We start from the raw sequence: 21,168 nt of genomic DNA, 5'->3' as shown, positions 1-21,168 counted from the left end.
AGTTTATTCTTGGCTGCATTCCAAGTTCTTTTGCCTTTCGGCACATCAGATTCCATGTCCTTTGATTCTTTAATGTAGAGGCAGCCAGATCTTGAGTGACCCTTATTGTGTCACCTTGGTATTGGAATTGATTTTTCCTGGCTGCTTGTAATATTTCCTTAGTCTGATAGTTCTGAAATTTGGCCACAATATTACATGGAGTTTTTTTTTTTTTTTTTTTTTGCTTCCCTGGCAGAGATCTGTATGCAGGGGCTTTTTGCTGATCAGCTGCTAATATCCATGGACTCACGGGGCCGGGGGAGGGCTTTGGTATGGGGTTGTGACACTTTCACTGTTCAGCCTCTAGCCTCAGGTCAGTTGCTAGGCCACACAGCAGGGGTTCCTCACTGGGCACTCCTTGCAGCACAGCTGTGCTAACCACCTCTGTGTCATTTCTGTAGGGGGGGAGAATCTCTCCCAGAGATCTCTCTTAGCCCTTTCACAAGACTGCTGCATCTTATCCCTGGTCTGCATGGAAGCTGGTAAATTTCCTAACCAAAGGGATGACCCCACAGAGTTTTAAAAATGAGTAAGAAATTGAAGAGAACGATTGACACTTTCTATACAGAGAAAGAAGGTGTATCCATCCCCAAGGAGGTTAACAGCAGAGAGTCTCCAGATAATACCTGAAGAGGAATGAAACTTTCCCCCATCACATAAAAAGTTAAGAGAGTTTGAAGAAAAATGGGGAAAGAAAGAGAAGCTATGATAGAGAATAACAATGTCCTGAAATTTGAGTTGGAAAAGATAATGAATTCATGGGAACTGAAGGGGAACAAAATTTGTGAATTGAATTGGAAAAGGTTAAAAAATCACAGGAAAGTAGGATGTGTGAATTGAAAAAGATAAAAAATTCCCAAGAAAGTAGGATTTGTGAATTGGAAAAGGAAATTACTCACTTAAAAAAAATTAGTGAAATGGAAAAAAAAATCCACAGAGCAAAATAATTCATTTAAAAATTCAATTGGACATATACAAAAAGAAAGAAGAAAATAAAAATCAGACCTGAACCAATAAAAATGAATGATTCATCGAGAAACCAAGAATGAGTCAAGCAAAATAAAAAAAGTGAAAAGGTGGAGAATAACATCAAATATTTACTAGGAAAATAGATAGACGTGGAAAATAAATCTAGGAGAGATAATCTGAGGATCACTGGACTTCCCAAAAGTTAAGATGAAAAAAAGAGCCTTGATTCTATTTTACAGGAAATCATCAAAGAGAACTGTCCAGAGATAATAGAAACAGAAGGGGAAATAGGCATTGAAAGAATTAATTGAACACCTTCTGAAAAAGACCCTAAAAAAAAACCAAACAAACAGACAAACAAACAAACAAAAAAAAAAAACTCCACAGAATATTGTAGCCAAGGTGCAGAAGTACCAGACTCAGGAAAAAAATATTGGAAGCAGCCAGGAAAAAAAAATTACCAAGTAACCACAATAAGGGTCACTCAAGATCTGCCTACCTCCACATTAAAGGATCCAAGTGCCTGGAATCTGATTTTCCGAAAGGCAAAAGAACTTGGAATGCAGCCAAGAATAAAGTACCCAGATAAGTTTAGCAGTTTCTTCAATGGAAAAAAATAGACATTTAATGAAACAGAGGAATTCCATTTGTTTCTAGGAAAAAAACCAGACTTAAACAAAAAAATTGATATCCAATCGTAGGACTCAAGAGAAGCAGAAAAAGGCAAAAGGAACTTTTGAGAACTGTATTTCTGTTATGGATATACAGAAAGTCCACATGTATAAGTTGATTTTACTGATATAACATAAAAAAGGGAAATAGAAAGGGAAAGGGGATAGTATCAGAAAACAGGAAAGGGGAGATAAAAAGAGGGAAACGACATCCGACAAAGAGGCAAAGAAAATTTACCATGTCTAAGGGAATTTAGAGAGGGAACACTATGTGAATCTTACTCTCATCAGAGTAGGCTCAAAGAGTAAATAACTGACATATTTGTTTTTCATAGAATTCTATCTCACCTTATTAAAAATGGGAAGAGGAAAAGGGAAAAGGAAAAGAAGAATAAGGGAAGAGTACAAGAAAGGGGAAGGAACTTAAAAGCAGGGGGGAGGGATACTAAAAAGGGAGGGCTGCATGACACAAATTGGGTCCATATGTCTAATACTAGGGAACGAGATCGGGGGGACAAGAGTAAAATAGCATAATCTGGGCATAATACAATGGCAGTAAATACAAAATTAGTTATTTTAACTGTAAATATGAATGGGATGAACTCTCCCATTAAGTGGAGACAGATAGCAGACTGGATCAAAAGTCAGAACCCTACAATATGTTGTTTATAGGAATCACATTTAAAACAGGGAGATACAGAGTAAAGGTAAAAGGCTGAAGCAGAATCTATTATGCTTCAGGAGAAGTCAAAAAAGAAGGGGTAGCCATCCTTATCTCAGATCAAGCCAAAGCAGAAATTGATCTAATCAAAAGAGATAAGGAAATAAACTATATCCTGCTAAATGGTATATAGACAATTAAGCAATATCAATACTAAACATATATGCACCAAGTGGTATAGCATCTAACTTCCTAAAGGAGAAGTTAAGAGAGTTGCAAGAAGATATAGACAGCAAAATTATAATGGTGGGAGATCTCAACCTTGCACTCTCAGAATTAGATAAATCAAACAACAAAACAAAGAAGAAAGAAATTAAAGAAGTAAATAGAACATTAGAAAAATTAGGTATGACAGATTTTTGGAGAAAACTGAATGGTGATAGAAAGGAGTATACTTTCTTCTCAGCAGTTCATGGAACCTATACAAAAATTGACCATATTTTAGGACATAAAGATCTCAAAATTAAATGAAGGAAGGCAGATATAGTAAATGCTTTCTTCTCAGATCACAATGCAATAAAAACTACATTCAACAAGAAGTTAGGGGTAAGTAGACCAAAAAGTAATTGGAAATTAAATAATCTCATCTTAAGGAATGATTGGTTGAAACAGCAAATTATAGAAACAATTAACAATTTCACCCAAGATAATGATGAGGAAACATCATAGCAAAATTTGTGGGATGCAGCTAAAGTGATAATAAGGGGAAATTTTATATCTTTAAAGGCTTACTTGAATAAAATAGAGAAAGAGAAGTTCAATGAATTGGGCCTACAACATAAAAAGCTAGAAAAAGATCAAATTAAAAACCCCCAACCAAATACTAAATTTGAAATTCTAAAATTAAAAGAAAAAATTAATAATACTGAAAGTAAAAATATATGTATATATATAATTAGTAAATAAAACTTAAAGTTGGTTTCATGAAAAAGCCAATAAAATAGATAAACCTTTTGTATATCTAATCAGAAAAAGGAAAGAGAAAAATCAAATTGATAGTCTTAAAAATGAAAAGGGGGAATCTTTCCACCAATGAAGAGGAAATTAGAACAATAATTAGGAGTTACTTTGCCCAACTTTATGCCAATGAATTTGATAACTTAAGTGAAATGGATGACTACTTCCAAAAATATAGGCTTCCTAGATTAACAGAGAAGGAGATAAATTGCTTAAATCGTCCCATTTCAGAAAAAAGAAATAGAACAAGCTATTAATCAACTCCTCAGGAAAAAATCCCCAGGACCAGATGGATTTACATTTGAATTCTATGAAACATTTAAAGAACAATTAGCACCAATGTTATATAAACTATTTGAAAAAATAGGGGATGAAAGAGTCCTACCAAACTCCTTTTATGACACAAACATGGTACTGATACCTAAATCAGGTAGGTTGAAAATGGAGAAAGAAAACTATAGACAAATCTCCTTAATGAATATTGATGCTAAAATCTTAAATATTAGCAAAAAGACTTCAGAAAATCATCTCCAGGATAATATACTATAATCAAGTAGGATTTATACCAGGAATGCAGGGCTAGTTTAATATTAGGAAAACTATTATTATTGACCTTATTAATAATCAAATTATCAAAAACTATATGATCATCTCAATAGATGCAGAAAAAGCACTTGATAAAATTCAACATGCATTCCTACTAAAAACATTTGAGAGTATGGGACTAAATGGATTATACCTTAAAATAATCAGGATTATATATTTAAAACTGTCAGTAAGCATCATATATAATAGCGATAAGCTGGAACCTTTCCCAGTAAGATCGGGATTAAAACAAGTTTGCCCACTACCATTACTAATCAATATTGTAGTAGAAATGTTAGCTTCAGCAATAAGAGTCGAGAAAGAGAGTAAAGGAATAAGAGTAGGTAATGAGGAAATCAAACTATCACTCTTTGCAGATGATATGATGGTATACTTCGAGAACCCCAGAGATTCTAATTATTAGAAATGATTCACAACTTTAGTAAAGTTGCTGGATACAAAATAAATCCACATAAATCCTCAGTATTTTTATACATCACCAACAAAATGCAACATCAAGAGATACAAAGAGAAGTTCTATTCTAAACAACTGTCAAGAGTATAAAATATTTGGGAATCCAAGAAAAGTCAGGAATTATATGAGCAAAAGTACAAACCACTTGTCACAAAAATAAAGTCAGATTCCAATAATTGGAAAGACCTTAAATGCTCTTGGATAGGCTGAGTGAATATAATAAAGATGACAATACTCCCTAAACTAATCTATTTAGTGCTATAACAATCAGACTCCCAAGAAACTATTTTAATGACCTAGAAAAAATAACAACAAAATTCATATGCAAGAATAAAAGGTGGAGAATTTCAAGGGAATTAATGAAAAAAAATCAGATCAAGGTGGTCTACCTGTACCTGATCTAAATGTATATTATAAAGCAGCAGTCACTAAAACCATTTGGTATTGGCTAAGAAATAGACTAGTTGATCAGTGGAACAGGTTAGGTACACAGGACAAATAAGGTACAAGTACAGCAATGTAGTGTTTGACAAACTCAAAGATAACAACTTTGGGGATAAGAATTCATTATTTGAAAAAAAGCTGTTGGGAAAACTGGAAATTAATATGGTAGAAATTAGATATGGACCCACACTTAACACCATATACCAAGATAAGATCCAGATGGGTCCATGATTTAGGCATAAAGAATGAGGTCATAAATAGATTAGAGAAAAATAGGATAGTTTAGCTCTCAGACTTGTGGAGGAGGAAGGAATTTATGACCAAAGGAGAAATAGAGATCATTATTGATCACAAAATAGAAGATTTTGATTACACCAAATTAACAATTTTTTGTACAAGCAAAGCTCTCCAAACAGGATTAGAAGGGAAGTAACAAATTGGGAAAATATTTTTACATTTAAAGGTCCTGATAAAGGCCTCATTTCCAAAATATATAAAGAACTGACTCTAATCTGTAAGAAATCAAACCATTCTCCAATTGATAAATGGTCAAAGGATATGAACAGACAATATCAGATGATGCAATTGAAACTATATCCACTCATATGAAAGAGTGTTCCAAATCACTACTGATCAGAGAAATACAAATTAAGATAACTCTGAGATACCACTATACACCTGTCAGATTGGTTAAGATGACAGGGAATAATAATGATGAATGTTGAAGAGGATGTGGGAAAACTGGGACACTGATGCATTGTTGGTGGAGTTGAGAAAGAATCCAGCCATTCTGGAGAGCAATTTGGAACTCTGCCCAAAAAGTTATCAAACTGCACATACCTTTGATCCAGCAGTGCTAATACTGGGCTTATATCCCAAAGAAATACTAAAGAAGGGAAAGGGACCTGTATGTGCCAAAATGTTTGTGGCAACACTTTTTGTAGTGGCTAGAAATTGTAAAATGAATGGAAGCCCATTGATTGGAGAATGGTTGGATAAATTGTGATATATGAATATTATGGAATATTGTTGCTCTGTAAGAAACGACCAGCAGGAGTAATACAGAGACTTTTGGAGAGATTTACATGAACTGATGCTGAGTGAAATGAGCAGAACCAGGAGATCACTATACACCTCAAGAACGATACTATATGAAGACAGATTCTGATTGAAGTGGATATCTTCAATATAAAGAAGATCCAATTCAGTTACAGTTGATTAATGATGGACAGAAACAGATACACCCAGAGAAGTAACACTGCGAATTGAGTGTAAAATGTTTGCACTATTGTATTTTTATACAGGTTACTTATACCTTCGGAATCCAATTCTTACTGGGCAACAAGAAATTTGGTTTTACACACATATCTTGTATTAAGGATATACTGTAGCAGATTTAATTTGTATGGGATTGCCTGTCATCTAGGGGAGGCAGTAGAGGTAGAGAGGGGAAAATTTGGAAAAGTGAATACAAGGGATAATGTTGTAAAAATAAAATTACCCATGCATATGTACTGAAAAAAAATTATAATTATAAAATTAATTTAAAAATAGCTTTTTTAATAATCTCTTCTAGGAGAGCATTATTTGGCATAGCTGTTAGTCTCCTCAGGGGTTGGAAATCAGCTCTTTTTCTGCATAGAAGCTATCAATTGTTTTCTTCACTTTTTTACTCATTTTTTTTAAAGCCTTCAGGGTCTGCCTTCAGTGCAAGGAGGTTACCAGCTTCCTCTGTAGAGCAAGGATTGGTATATGAACAATATCTGTCTTCTCAATGCACTGCAAGGAATGGCCGAGCTGCAGGAGGGCTCTGGGAAGAGCTCCACAGGGAAGTGAGTACGCCTGTGTATCACAAGCTGGGCTGTGTAAGTGCTCTGCAAGGAGACCTGCTCTGAGGATTAGTGACCACCTTGGGGCTAAAGGTTAAGGAGAAAATGTATCACTGGCCCCCACAAATGCCCATTTTGAGTATTAGCAGTCATCCTATTCCTCACTGAACTGGAAAGTGTCTCTGCCTGGGGAGAGCAGTCAAGCTGGGGAAATTCCACTACCTTGGGCAGAGCCCTCACTGTGCAGATGAGAGGCTGCCCTGGGCTGTGCCCCTATTCTGTGTGACTGCCCCTCAACAAGAGCCCCTCACTGCAGAATGCTGCAAAAAGCTGTGTTATTTTGTGCACTGAGTCACTTCCAATCCTGGGTTGGTGTAGCCAGATCCTCTCAGGCTCTGGCATCCCTCAGCGTACCCCCTACCCTAGGCTCCAACTTCTCTGCTGGTCCACTACTCCACCACTGAATCAAAGCAGTCAGGCTATGGCAGAGAGCTCTGTGTTAACCTTCCAACTGCAGAGGCCACCTCATTCATGTTTCTGTCCCTGCTCTGTGCTGGTCTACTCCCACCACCTCATGTCAAACCTTTTCTGTCAATATTCCAGATTCTCTTTTGCTGGTAAGTTCTTGTACTTCCAAACTTTGTGGGTTTTACCAGTCAAGTGCTATTTTTGAGGCTGAATTAAATAGTTAGTAGAAAGGAAATGAGAGAGCTTAAAAAGTTCTGTGTGGCTTCTCCGCCATCTTGGCACCGCCTAGTATTCTTTGTTCTTAAAGAAGACCAAAATGTTAAAGTTATGTTAGTGTGTCCAACTGTAATTGATCATACCAATACATGGTCAGAATGCTTTGCCTTGATTGGATACAAATAGCACCTACGAATCTTTTGGTTAGATTTTCTAATTCTGTGTATTTCTTCTTAGCTCATTCAATTCAGCTTTGCTTATAGAATACAGAACCTTTTTTGCTGAGGACAGGCAACTGTTCAGTCCTGTGCCAACAATGTCTCTCATTTAATGCAATCAATTCTAAAGTTCTTGACATAGATTTTGAGACTATCTTCACATTTTTTTTTACTACCTTGTGAATACTTGCTCTTCATAAATAAAAAAAATATATAAATATATATATTTGGACAAGCCTACTTTTGGCATTTGAACAATGTAGCTAGTCCAACAAAATTGCACTATTTACATGAGAGTTTGAATGCTTGCTAGTTTAATTTGGGAAAGATTCTTATTGTCTTGTATCTTATTGTGCCATGTGATCTTCAGAATCTTCTTAAGACATTTCAAATGGAAATAATTCTGAATTTAGTTTCCTGGGATGGCACTGGTATATTGTCCATGTTTCATAGGCATGCAACAGTTGGGTCAACACAATGGCTCTGTAGACCTACAATATGGTAGCCAGTCCAATGTCTTCTCTCTCTCATACTTCTTTCAGACCCTCCCAAATACTGAGCTGGCTCTGGCGATGCATGCATCAATGTCATTATCAATGTGGACATCTCTGGAAAGTATAGTGTCAGGTAAGTGAACTTATCCATAGAATTCAAAATTTTACCATTTGCTGTAACTAATGGTTTCACATATGGATTATATGGTGCTGTTTGGTGTAGTATGTGTTTCCTTGATAATTTTTGTTAGACTAAGATTACCATAAGCAGCAGAGAATCAATGCATACTTTGTCCCATCTCATTTTCAGAGCCAGTATTGAATCCATAATCATCTCCAAACAAAACATCATGCACCATTACACCTTCCACAATAGTTTGTGCTTATAGTTTTTTTCAAGTTGAAGAATAGCTGATTTGGAAGTCTGTTTGTCCTTATTGAAGGCATTTGACAACATGGCTAAAAACATAATGTTAAAAATCATGGGAACAAGCTCAAAGACTTGTGTCACTCTATAGGTGACAGGGAAAGCTTAAAAGCTGTCTAGAATCCAGAAAAGCATGTCATCATGAATTTGGCATCCTATATTGATGAACTTCTTTGGGCAACCAAATTTTGATGTAATTTCCCATAATCATGACTGGCAATAGCAAAGGGCCTTGGCCAGATCTGTAGATGTTGTATACAAACCTCTGTTCTACACCTAACACTTCTCCTGGAGTTGTTGGGCAGTAAACACTATATTTATTTTGCCTTAATCCCTTCTGGAGCCATAGTGGCAAGAAAATGTGCCTTAAAATTTGTCTTCTGATCCCATACCTTGTGGTATAAATCCCAAAGAACACACAAAAACGATCTGTAAAATTGATTCTACTCATCATTGGCACATGCAATATGGATACACTTATAGACAACACAAAGTAGACATGAAAGAAGCATAACTCATTGTGAGATAATTCAACAGATATCAGTTTGAAATAGCAGCCTTGAGTGAGAAAAGATTGGTAAATGATTGGAGCTGAATATACATTGTTTGTAATAATCCCAATGAAAGGGAGTACAGTGAAATTGATATAGATTTTGCAATCAAAACTAATGTAGTAAACAATCTCATATGACTTCCAAATGAATGAATGAATGAAAATGTGATTGTCACTTTCCAGAAAATGCCATGCCACCATCATCAGGGGTTGTGCTCTGACATAACATGATGACAAATGCTGATGAAATACAAAAAAAATTATGAAGACCTAGAGATGGTTATTATCATCAATGTGCCATAATAGGACAAACTTATAATTCTAGGTGACTTTAATGCTAGGATAAACTACCAGACATGTCTGGGAGTCCTTGGAATAAATGGAGTTATAACAAGCAAGAGCAATGGCCATTTATTATCTAAGATTTGTGCATCTCACAAGTGATTCATCACCAATACTGTACTCTGTTTATGTAAACATGATGAAACTGACATGTCTGGTAGTCTATTATAGCATTAAAGTCACCTAGAATTATAAGTTTGTCCTATTATGGCATATTGATGATAATAAGTATCTCTAGGTCTTCACAATATTTTTTTGGTGAGAATGAAGAAGGCAATCTGTTGCACAGAGTGCTAGAATGTTCATTGATTTATCTTCTTTAATGTGCATATTTCCATTCAACAAAAGATCAGCCTCAAGGCAAAAGGACTACTCAAAGAATTAATGTCAATAAATTAGAGAGTGGGCTTTTTTGAGAGGAAAGAGTTTGCTGCTAACTTGGAGGGCAAGTTGAGCAAAGACAGTTGACAAAGTGAAACAGAAAAGGAACCCGTTTCAGATTTGGTGTAGAATACTATATTTTTTCATTTGGGTTGGAATACTAGCAAACATCAAGACTGATTTGAGGAAATTGATGGGGAAATTCAGAATCTGCTAAATGAAAAATGAGAACTCCACAGAGTGTACCAGCAGGTTAGTTCATCCATCTCTGAGAAGGTAACATTCAATTCCATCAAAAATGACATATAATTGAAACTTAGAGAAAGGCAGGCTTTTTGGCTCAGTAATAAGTTAGAAGAAATTCAATTTTTGCTGATAGTAACAATCTAAAGCATTTTTTAATGATTCAATGAAGGTTATTTATAGGCCAAAGACCTATGGTGCATCTTAACTACTTAGTGCTGATGAAACCACATTGATATTAATAAGAACATGATCTTAAAGAAATGGGCTAAACACTTATATAGTGTTCTTAAAGGACCATCTTCAATCAATGCTGAAACAATTGACTGTTCATCCAAACTTTAAATAAATCACTCCCTAGTTGAACTTGCTACTGAAGAAGAAGTTTTGAATGACATTAGGCTACTTTTATGTAGCAAAGCTCTTGGTGCTGATTCTATTCCAGCTGAGAGCTACAAAATGATCCAATTCTCATATAAAAGCTGACTGAAATTTTGTTAACTTATATGGCAAGAATAGGTTATACCCCAGGAGTTCAAAAATACCTCCACGGTCCATATTTATAAAACGGTAAAAAGAGTGTTCTGTCTTATGTAAATCATAAAAGGGTCTCTCAGTCACTGTTGGCAAGATTCTTGCCAAAGACCTCATTGACTCTGGTAGTATAGGTAGCTGGATGACTTAGTGGTTAAAGTATAGAAATTCAAATCAGGGAGACCTGAGTTCAAATTCAGCCTGAGATATTTAATAGCTGAGACATTTTAAAAAGTTATTATAACTTTTGTTTGCTTTTCTCCACTGAAGAAGTAAATAGCAAAGCAGTCTTTATTCTTTGCTAAAAATTATCCAATATAGTCCACAAGGTCACAGAGGCAGGCATGATTGAATTGAACAATCAAAGCTTGACATTTTATGTAACATCAATTTGTAGAGGATTAAATGAGCCTAGTGTTATAATTTTTCTTTGGTAGTGGTGGGACAAAATGATTGGTGGGGGCTTCCTGGAGAAGAGGAGGTATAGATGGAAAATGGTAAAAGCTCAGATAGGCATTGTCATATTATCTGTTTGTAAAGAAATGTCTCACTTCTGTTTTGTTGTGTATCTTGGCTATTATTTACCTTTCCTTTTTGGTGGTAATTAGTCCTGAATTTTTCATTTGTCTTTGTCATTTATGGCTTTGATTGTTCTTTTTTTCCCCACATTGTTGAAAAAAATATGTTTTATGAAAACCTATCTACTAAAAGCTTACTAATACTTCATTATGGTATAAGGGTATTCCTAGATTATCCAAAGCTAAGGAAGATAAGCATAAGCTCTCATAAGTCAGATCTAGTAGAAGAGGTTCTGAACATTCCCATAATATTCATGTTTTGAAAGAAAGCATAAATAACCCCCCAAAATATTCAAGTAAAATAAAATAAAAATAAGTATATTTTAATTTGCATTCAGACAACACCAGCATTTTTTCTGGGGATGGTTAGATTTTTATTTTTATCAGAAGTCCTTCAAAGTTGTCTTCAATCATTGCTGAGAGTAATTGTGCCATTTCACAAATCATTAGAATATTATTTTTACTTTGTACACAGTATATTTTATTTTCTATCATTTTGTGGAGGTTTTTCCAGGATTTTTCTGAGAGCATCCTGCTCATTATTTTTTATAGCACAATAGTATTCCATGATAATCATCTATCACAATTCATATAACCATTCCCCAATTGGTTGGCATCCCATCAATTTTCAAATTATTTTTCTCAGAAAAGAGCTTGCTATAACTATTTTTGTACAGATAGGTCATTTTTCCTTTCTAAAAATCTATTTTGGGATGCAGGCTTAATAGTGTAATAGCTCCCTCATAAACATGGTTTTATAGCTCTTTGGGCACAGTTCCAAATTGATCTACAAAATGGTTGAATCAGTTCACAATTCTATAAACAATGGATTAATTTCTCATTTCCACCACATTCTCTGTAACATTTCTTATTTACTTTTTTCTGTCCTATTAGCCAATCTAAGAGGTATGTGGTAGTGACTGAAATTTTTTTTTAGTTTGTTTGAATTACAGCTTTTACTTTTTTTTCCCAATGCCTTTAGATAGCTAGAAGTACTTCATCTGAAAACCACTCTTTCTTACCTTTTAATCATTTGTCTATTGGGGAATGGTCCATATTTACACACATTTATTTTAATTCTCTATATATTTAAGAAATGAGGCCTTCAGAAAATTTGCCTCAATTTTTGCACAATTACTCCTTCTTAATATATACATTTCTTTATGTATCATGCTGAGAGAGAAAAATTCAGAACCAAAGGAAAACCACAAGAGAGAAAAAAAAAAAAAAAAAAAACAGAAGGAAAGAAAGGTGAACATATTTTTCGTTGAATTATATTCAGTCTCCCTAATTCTCTTTCTGGATGCAGTTGGTGTTTAATATCCAAAATTTATTGCTATTACCTTGGATCATTGAACTGCTGAGAAGAAGTAAAGTATTTTCATCACAAATTCTTAGTGTTACTATGTACGATATATTCCTGGTTCTTCTTGTTTTTCTCAGCATTATTTGTGTACATCTTCCCAGGTTTTTCTAAAATCATCTTGTACATCATTTTTATATAGATTCCATTACATTCATATACCATTACTTTTTCGGCCATTATTCAATTGATGAGCTTCTACTCATTTTTCAAATCTTTGCCGCAACAAAAAAAGAGCTATAAATATTGTTTTGTACATTTTGGGGGTCCCTTTCCCTCCAATATGATTTCCTTTGGATAGACCTAGTAATCATACTGCTGGATCAAAAGGCATGCACAGGTTTATACTCTTTTGGGCATAAATCAAGTTGCTCTCCAGAACTGCTGGATCATCTCACCACTCTAACAACAATGTATTAGTATTCTAGTCTTCCTACATTACTTCCAAAATTCATCATTATTTTTTCATGTCACAATTTTAAACAACCTGAGAAGTATAAGGTGGTACCTGAGAGTTGTTTTCATTTGTATTTCTCTAATAAATAGTGATGTATAGGATTTTTTTTCATATGACTATAAATGGCTTTGATATCTTTATCTAAAATTTGTCTATTCATATCGCTTGACCATATATCAATTGGGGAATGACTTTTACTCTTATAAATTTGACATCATTTTTTATATATTTTAGAAATGAAGCCTTTATCAGAAACACAATCTGCAATTGTTTTCCTATCTTTGTGGTTTCTTTTTTTATTATAGATTTTTATTGACAGAACATACACATGGATAATTTTTCAGCCTTGACCCTTGCAAACACTTCCATACCAACTTTCCCTTCCTTCTCTCCACCCCGTGCCTTACATGGCAGGCAGTATCATACATGTTAAAAATGTTAAGGTATATCTTAAATACAATAAATACAGTAAAGTATATCTTAAATACAATAAATATGGTATATATATTTATTGTATTTAAGATATACTTTACTGTATTTATTGTGTATATTACTATATATATATATATATATATATATATATATGTGTGTGTGTGTGTGTGTGTGTGTGTGTGTGTGTGTGTGTGTGTGTGTATGTATATATACCCTCATAGTTCTCTTGTTGCACAAGAAAAACCAGACATAGAAAAGTAATAATAACTTGGGAAGAAAAACAAAATTCCAAACAGTCCACACTCATTTCCTAGTGTTCTTTCACTGGGTGTAGCTGGTTATGTTCATCATTGATCAATTGGAACTGAATTAGATGCTCTCATTGCTGAAGATAGCCACTTCCATCAGAATTGATCTTCGTATAGTATTGTTGTTGAAGTGTATAATGATCTCCTGGTTCTACTCATTTTGCTTAGCATCAGTTTATGTATGTCTCTCCAAACCTCGCTGTATTCATCCTGCTGGTCATTTCTTACAGAACAGTAATATTCCATAACATTCATATGCCATAATTTACTCATCCAATCTCCAATAGATGGGCATCTATTCAATGTCCAGTTTCTAGAGACTATGAAAAGGGCTGACACAAACATTTTTGTTTATATGCTTCATGTTTAATCTTGTTTGTTTTGTGCAAAACTTTTCTAATTTAATATAATCAAAGTTGCCTTTTTGGCATTTCATAATGTTTTCTGTTCTTCTATATTCATAAATTCCTCCCTTATCTAAGGATCTGATAAATGAACTATCCCTTGCTCTTCTAATTTTCTTATGTTATCATACTTTGTGCCCAAATTATGTACCCATTTTGAGCTTATTTTGATATGGAGTGTAAGATGTAGTTCTATGTTTCTGATATTAGTTTCCAGTTTATCCAGTAATTTTGTGCAATAGTGTGTTTTTATCCCAGAATCTTGAGTTGTGTGGTTTATCAAATTCTAGATTGCTAGTCACTGATTATTGTCTTATTGTGTCTAATCTATTCCACTGAATCACCATTCTATTTCTTAGCCAGTACCAAATGCTCTGAGGAATGATACTTTATAATATAATTTTAGGTCTAATACTGCTAGGCAACCATCTTTTTTTTTTTTTTTTTTCATTGTTTTCCTTGATATTCTTGAACTTTTGTTCTTCCAGATGAATTTTATTATTATATTTTTCTAGCTCTATAAAATATTTTTGACAGTTTGATTGATATGGCACTAAATAAGAGAAAAAATAAATTCTCCTCTGCTTTTACTCTGTATGTATCTCTCTGTTTCAAATTTGTTTCTTGTGAACAACATATTATTGGATTCTCTTTTTTAATCCATTCTGCTAATCACTTCTGTTTTATTGGACAGTTAAACTCATTTATTTTCATAGTTAATGATTATCAGCTTTATTTCCCTTCATTCTATTTTCTCCAGTATATATATATATATATATATATATATATATATATATATATATATATATATATATATATATATATATATATATATATATATATATATATAGTTCTCTTTTTTCACCCTCTCCCTCCTTAGAAGTCTTTTTTTTTTTCCTAACCCACCCTGCTCTCAATCTACCTTTCCTTTTATTACCTCTTCTTCCTTCTCTTATCCCTTTCTCCTATTGTTTCTGCCCTCCCTTTTATTCAGCCCCTCCCTTTTCTTTTCCCTTTCTTTTCTAGCCCCTTTATATACATTTATTTTTCCTGTTTACATTTCTATATTTCTCCTGAGTCCTATGTTTGAAGATCAAATTTTGTTTTTGTTTCTGGCTTTTTGAGTTGAAATGATTGGAATTGTCCTACATCATTGAAGATATCTATTCCCCTGAAATACGATGCTCAGCCTCACTGAGTAGTTATTTTTTGCTATAATCCCAAGTTGCCTTCCAAAATATAGTATTCCAGCCTCTTTGATCCTTGATTGCAGAAACTGTCAGATCTTAGATAATCCTGACTGTGACTCCTCAACACTTGTTTTTTTGTTTTGTTTTGTTTTGGTTTTTTGTTTGTTTTTTGTTTTTTTTTCCCTTGGCAGCTTGAAGTATTTTCCCCTTGATATCATATCTTTAGAGTTTTGCAACAATATTTCTTGGGGTTTTCCTTCTCTTTTCAGAGGTGATCAATGTAGTTTTCAATGACTTTCTTGCCTTTGGGTCATATTGCCTTTAGGACAGTTTTCCTTGATCTCTTGAAAAAACTTATGCAATTTTTTTTTAATGGACTTCAAGTAAACTAATATTTTTTCAGTTGTCTCTCTCGAATCTTTTTTTTTTCCAGTAAGGTCTTTTACATTTTCTTCCATTTTTCTCCATTCTCTTTAGTTTGTTGGACTTATTCTTGATGTCTCATATTCTTTAAATTCCTTTTGTCTAGTTCTAGTTTTTAATATGTGATTTTCTTCAGGAAGCTTTCATATCTCTTTTTTCTATTTGATTAATTATACTTTTTAAGGTGTTTTCTTTATTGGATTTATTTTTTCATACTTGGCTTACTCGGTTTTTTTAATAATTTGTTTGTTTAGTACTTTTTTGTTGCTTTAGGCTAATTGTATTTTTTAAGGAATTGTTTTCTTCAGTCATTTTTTTTCTTTTCTCATCTTTTTATTCTACCACTCTTATTTAGCCTTTTAAAATATTTTATGAGATAAAAAAAAAAGCTTCTTTAGGCTTGAGACAGATTCATATAATTTTTTGAGGTTTCCTCTTATAGGAAATTCCTCATGTGAGTTGATGTTTTGTGATCATCATTGTAGCTTTCTATGATTAAAGTTTATTTTCCCTATTTATTGTTCATTTTTCTCCTTCTTTACCCCCCATCTTTTGTGCCTTTTATGTTATAGCTCTACTTCTGAAGTAAGGAGATAACTGTCTCACTGTTATCAGACTTGGCTTTGAGCACAAAGGCCTTTTGTTTTTGGGTTCTTACAGTAAGGAGTAGCTTTACCTGTTTTTTCCAAGAAACAATCTGGTTTCCCTAGCAGTCACTTTGCCTTCTAAGCTGTAACTGGAGGGAATCCTACTAGTCTTTTCTACTACTGAATCAGGACAAAGGGTCTCAGATGCCGATCTGCTGTGTTTAAGATTCTTTCACTGCCTTTCCTGGGCTGTGACACAGGCTGAATTTCCCTTTTACCCTACTGAGACTAACCTTTCTTGAAATTATTTTATCTATTTGGAATTGGAGAGTTGTTTCATTTCTTCAGACTATTCACAGTCTGGGTTTCATGTGTTTTTTGTTGGGAAACTGGGAAAGCTAGAGCAACTTCCTGGCTTCACTCTGTTATCTTAGCTCAGCCCCTGGACCAAAATTAATCTTGATAGAGGAGGATTCTGGGAAGATAGTTGATCAAGTTCAGAAAATTAAAAGCAATCCAGATTTCCCCCACACACACAAAAAAAAAAAAACCAACAACAAAATTTTGTGAAAATATTAATACAGAATCATGAAAAATAACAAAAACTTGATGTGGACCAGGGTTGTTCCTAGGACAACCTGAGACTTGAAGAAAGATTTCAGGATCAATCTTAACTTGAGAGAAGTGTAAAAACCTCCAGGCTTGCTTCACAGAAACAGCTAGCAGGGAGTCCTGGACTAGCTGGGTTCAAAGGTAGCCACAGCATGAACTGATGGAACTTTCACATCTTGGACAGTTTTGAGAGTTGAAAGTCTTAATCTAGAAAGACTGAAGGAACTTCAGCTGATTGGAATAGCAGGATCAGTTTGCTGCTGAGATAGAAACCAACATATTTGATGAGTACAGAACAATGGGGAAGGATCATTGATGGCTGTAGGCACTTGCAGGAGAATGGATAGTTTAATTTATGCTTCTAGGTCAGAGGAAAGAGCTAAAGTGAAGCCAGAGACATTATTCCAACCACTCTCGTCATTCCATTTAACTCCAGGATTAAAGATGTTTACACTAATATGTTCTCAATTAAAATATATATATATATATATATGTATATATATATATATATATATATATATATATATATATATATATATATATATTATTAAGCAGACAGAATCCAAACATAGAATTTATTGTGGGAATAGGGAAGACCAGTATTCATCTTCAGAGGAGGGGATCAAAATGAAAAAAAAAAAGTTCTATTTTTAGAAAACAATAATGCAAACTTTCCGAGAAATAACTTTTAGAAGAAGTAAAAAAAAAGACTTTAAAAATCAAATGTGAAGGATTGAGGAAAATAAATGAGAACCATACAAGAAAAGCAAAACAATAAAAAAAAAATCAAATAACTAGAAAGGGAAAATCAGTCTTAGAAAAGAAAATACTTCTTTGAAAATTAGTATTGGGTAAGGAAAAGCCTATAAAATTATGAAACTAAGTAATAATAAAATTATAGATAGATAGATAGATAGATAGATAGATAGATAGATGATAGATAGATAGAGATAGCAATTGAAATACAGATATAGAAAATGTAGATGCAGATAGATTGATAGATATAGATGTATAATCTTAAAGAATGAGTAGGTCAAATAACAAAGCATAGAAACAATAATTTCATGTAAGAAAAGGAAAATAATGAGAAAATATGCCAGAACTTTTGTAATGCAGTTATAACAATTCTTAGGGGAAATTTAATATGTTTACATCCCTTCATGAATAAAATATATAAAAACATAAATTAATGAAGTGTACATGCAAATGGAAAAAATAACTTGAAAAAGAACAAATTAATTGCCCCATTAGATTTCATTTAGAAATTCTGAAAATCAAAAATAATAATACAACTTTTAAAAAACCTCTTGAAATAATAACTAAAAATGAACCAGTTTTATGAAAAAAATAAATGAACTTTTGATTAATTTGATTAGAACAAGGAGAGGAGAAAACTACGTTACTAGTATCAAAAATAAAAAAGTGTGTACTTAACACCAATGAAGAAGAAATTAAAGCAACAATTAAGAGCTATTTTGTCTAACAATATGTCAACAAAAGTGACAATCTATTTGAAATGGATGAATAATAAAAATGAAAAAATTGCCTAGATTACAGTATAGGAAGCAAAATGTTTAATTATGCTCATTAAAAAAAAAAAAAAGTAATTGAAAACTACATCAATGAATTCTCTAAAAAAATCTCCAGGAACACCTGGATTTATCAGTTTATTTTACCAATCATTTAAAGAACAGTTAATTCCAATAATATGGAAATTATTTTTAATTAGTCAAAGAAAGAATCCTGAAAAAAAATTCTTACAGAAACATGGTGTTGATATATAAACTGGGTAGAATCAAAACTGAGAAAGAAAATCATAGACAAGTCTCTCCAATAAATAGTGATGCAAAAATTTTAAATAAATATTAGGAAAGCTATTTCAGAAATCTATCACCAGAGTTATATACTATGACAAAGAGGTATTTATACCAAGAATTCAGGGCTTCTTCAATATCAGGAAAACTATTACTATAATCAACTATATCAATAACAAAAACAACAGAAAGTATATAATAATATTGAAAGATGCAGAAAAAGCTTTTCACAAAATACAACACCCATTCCTATTAAAAACACTAGAGACCACAGGGATAAATGAATTTTTCCTTAAAATAATAAGCAGTTAAGACGACAGGAACAAATAATGATGAATGTTGGAGAGGATGTGGAAAAACTGGGACACTGATGCATTGTTGGTGGAGTTGTGATAGAATCCAACCATTCTGGAGAGCAATCTGGAATTATGCCCAAAAACTTATCAAACTGTGCATACCCTTTGATCCAGCAGTGCTACTACTGGGCTTATATCCCAAGGAAATACTGAAGAAGGGAAAGGGACTTGTATGTGCCAAAAATGTTTGTGGCAGCCCTTTTTGTAGTGGTTAGAAAATAGAAAATGAAGGGATGCCCATCAATTGGAGAATGGTTGGGTAAATTATGGTATATGAATGTTATGGAATATTATTGTTCTGTAAGAAATGACCAACAGGATGAATACAGAGAGGCTTGGAGAGAGTTACATCAACTGATGCTGAGTAAAACAAGCAGAACTTGGAGATGAGTATACACTTCAACAATGATACTGTATGAGGATGTATTCTGATGGAAGTGGATATCTTCAACATAGAGAAGAGCTAATCCAATTCCAATTGATCAATGATGGACAGAATCAGCTACACCCAGAAAAGGAACACTGGGAAATGAGTGTAAACTGTTAGCATTTTTTGTTTTTCTCCCCAGGTTATTTTTACTTTCCGAATCCAATTCTTCCTTTGCAACAACATCAACAAAATTCGGTTTTGCACATATATATTGTACCTAGGATATACTATAAGATATTTAATATGTATGGGAATGCCTGCCATTTAGGGAGGGGGTGAAGGGAAGGAGGGGAAAAATTCAGAACAGAAGGGAGTACAAGGGATAATGTAAAAAATTACCTATGCATATGTCCTGTCAAAAATATTATAAATATAAAATTAATAAAAAATACCTATAAAAAGTGATCATGTTATTCACAGAAAGGAAGAAACTTAATGGACAAATGCAAATGTTATGATATATGAAAATAAATATTTTTTTCTGAACAAATGAGCTGAAATTTATATGGAAATATTTTATCAGTTTTGAAAAGAAATTTGTGTGTATTTATAAATGTGTATCTATAAGTGTATAATGATATATGTGGGTTTTGATTAAATATTATTTTCTTGCTGCAAAAATTTTATTTTCCCCAGGTACCATGCTCCTTTAAGGATCTCATAAAATAATATTGTAATGGAATTTATCACCAAGTATACCTAATTCAGTAGCTTTATGAAAACTGCTTTCTCTTTTATATCTTTAGCAATCTATCTCTATTCCCAAGACATGTTAGTTTTTACCAACTACCTAAAATAAGGCTTTTGTTTCCCCCAGAGCATGAAAAACAATATAGAATAAACTGAGGGAGAGAACAAAAGAAGAGATGTGCAGTAATGAGATAAAAAGAAATATAACAATAAACAAAAGGAACATCTTGCTCATTTGATCCTTTTACCTTTTCAGAGAAGATAATATGAAAATTAGATTAACAGACAACAGAATTCATAAAAATTAGTTTATTTCATCATTCCATAAAATTTTGAAATGAAACTTGCTAATAAGATAATTATTTAAAAGTACATCACACCTCAAATAGTATCCTATTAATTAAATTATTGTTATTATTGTTATTACTATGATAGCATGTTAGACCTTGAAATAGGTGTATAAATTCTTATTTCAAAGAAATACTTTTTGAATATTGAAGAAACCCTAATAGAAATTTTAAATCTCATCACCTAGGTCTTCTATTGGTATTTAATTTAGGTCTTTTTTTGCCTAGTAACATGGAGAAAGGAGTGATTGTTTCTAGCATATGATTTGCTCATATTTGGAGAAATGTTATATCTACATTTAATATCTATGGTGGTGTCCATCTTACTGCAGCTAGTATTTATAATGCACTAGAAAATGTCCATGCATTCTTGGAAAGTTGCAGGATGGTGATGGATAATATTTAATAATCATCTCTCAAAAAAACAACAAAAAAGAAATTTATTTTGCATTATTAACTTTTATTCCATCAATAAGCAGAGTTGAAACAATCATGAAAACAATAAAATAAGACCTGGTTTATGGCATTTGCAATTTTTTGAGGTGTAAAAATTTATGCTAAAACTGCATTATGAACTGGTTCAAGCAGAATTCAGTACACCTTTGAAGTAT

At 33.1% G+C, this 21,168-nt stretch overlaps 1 long non-coding RNA gene across 4 annotated transcripts in view; it reads left to right on the top strand.

Annotated features, from left to right (window-relative positions):
• Window positions 1-21,168, top strand: part of LOC141549429 (uncharacterized) — a 341,126-nt gene that overhangs the window by 58,578 nt on the left and 261,380 nt on the right. For 3 of the 4 annotated variants that reach the window (XR_012484352.1, XR_012484354.1, XR_012484353.1), the window contains exon 2: window positions 8,135-8,219. This is a non-coding gene — a long non-coding RNA (uncharacterized LOC141549429). Of the gene's footprint in view, window positions 1-6,549; window positions 6,694-8,134; window positions 8,220-21,168 lie in introns of all 4 variants that reach the window. The other variant, XR_012484355.1, reaches the window with a different exon arrangement.

The sequence above is a fragment of the Sminthopsis crassicaudata genome, chromosome 1 (genome assembly GCF_048593235.1).
Source record: "Sminthopsis crassicaudata isolate SCR6 chromosome 1, ASM4859323v1, whole genome shotgun sequence".
NCBI lineage: Eukaryota > Metazoa > Chordata > Mammalia > Dasyuromorphia > Dasyuridae > Sminthopsis > Sminthopsis crassicaudata.
Note: the sequence above shows the minus strand (reverse complement) of the source record. Positions and strands in the feature narration are given on the sequence as shown.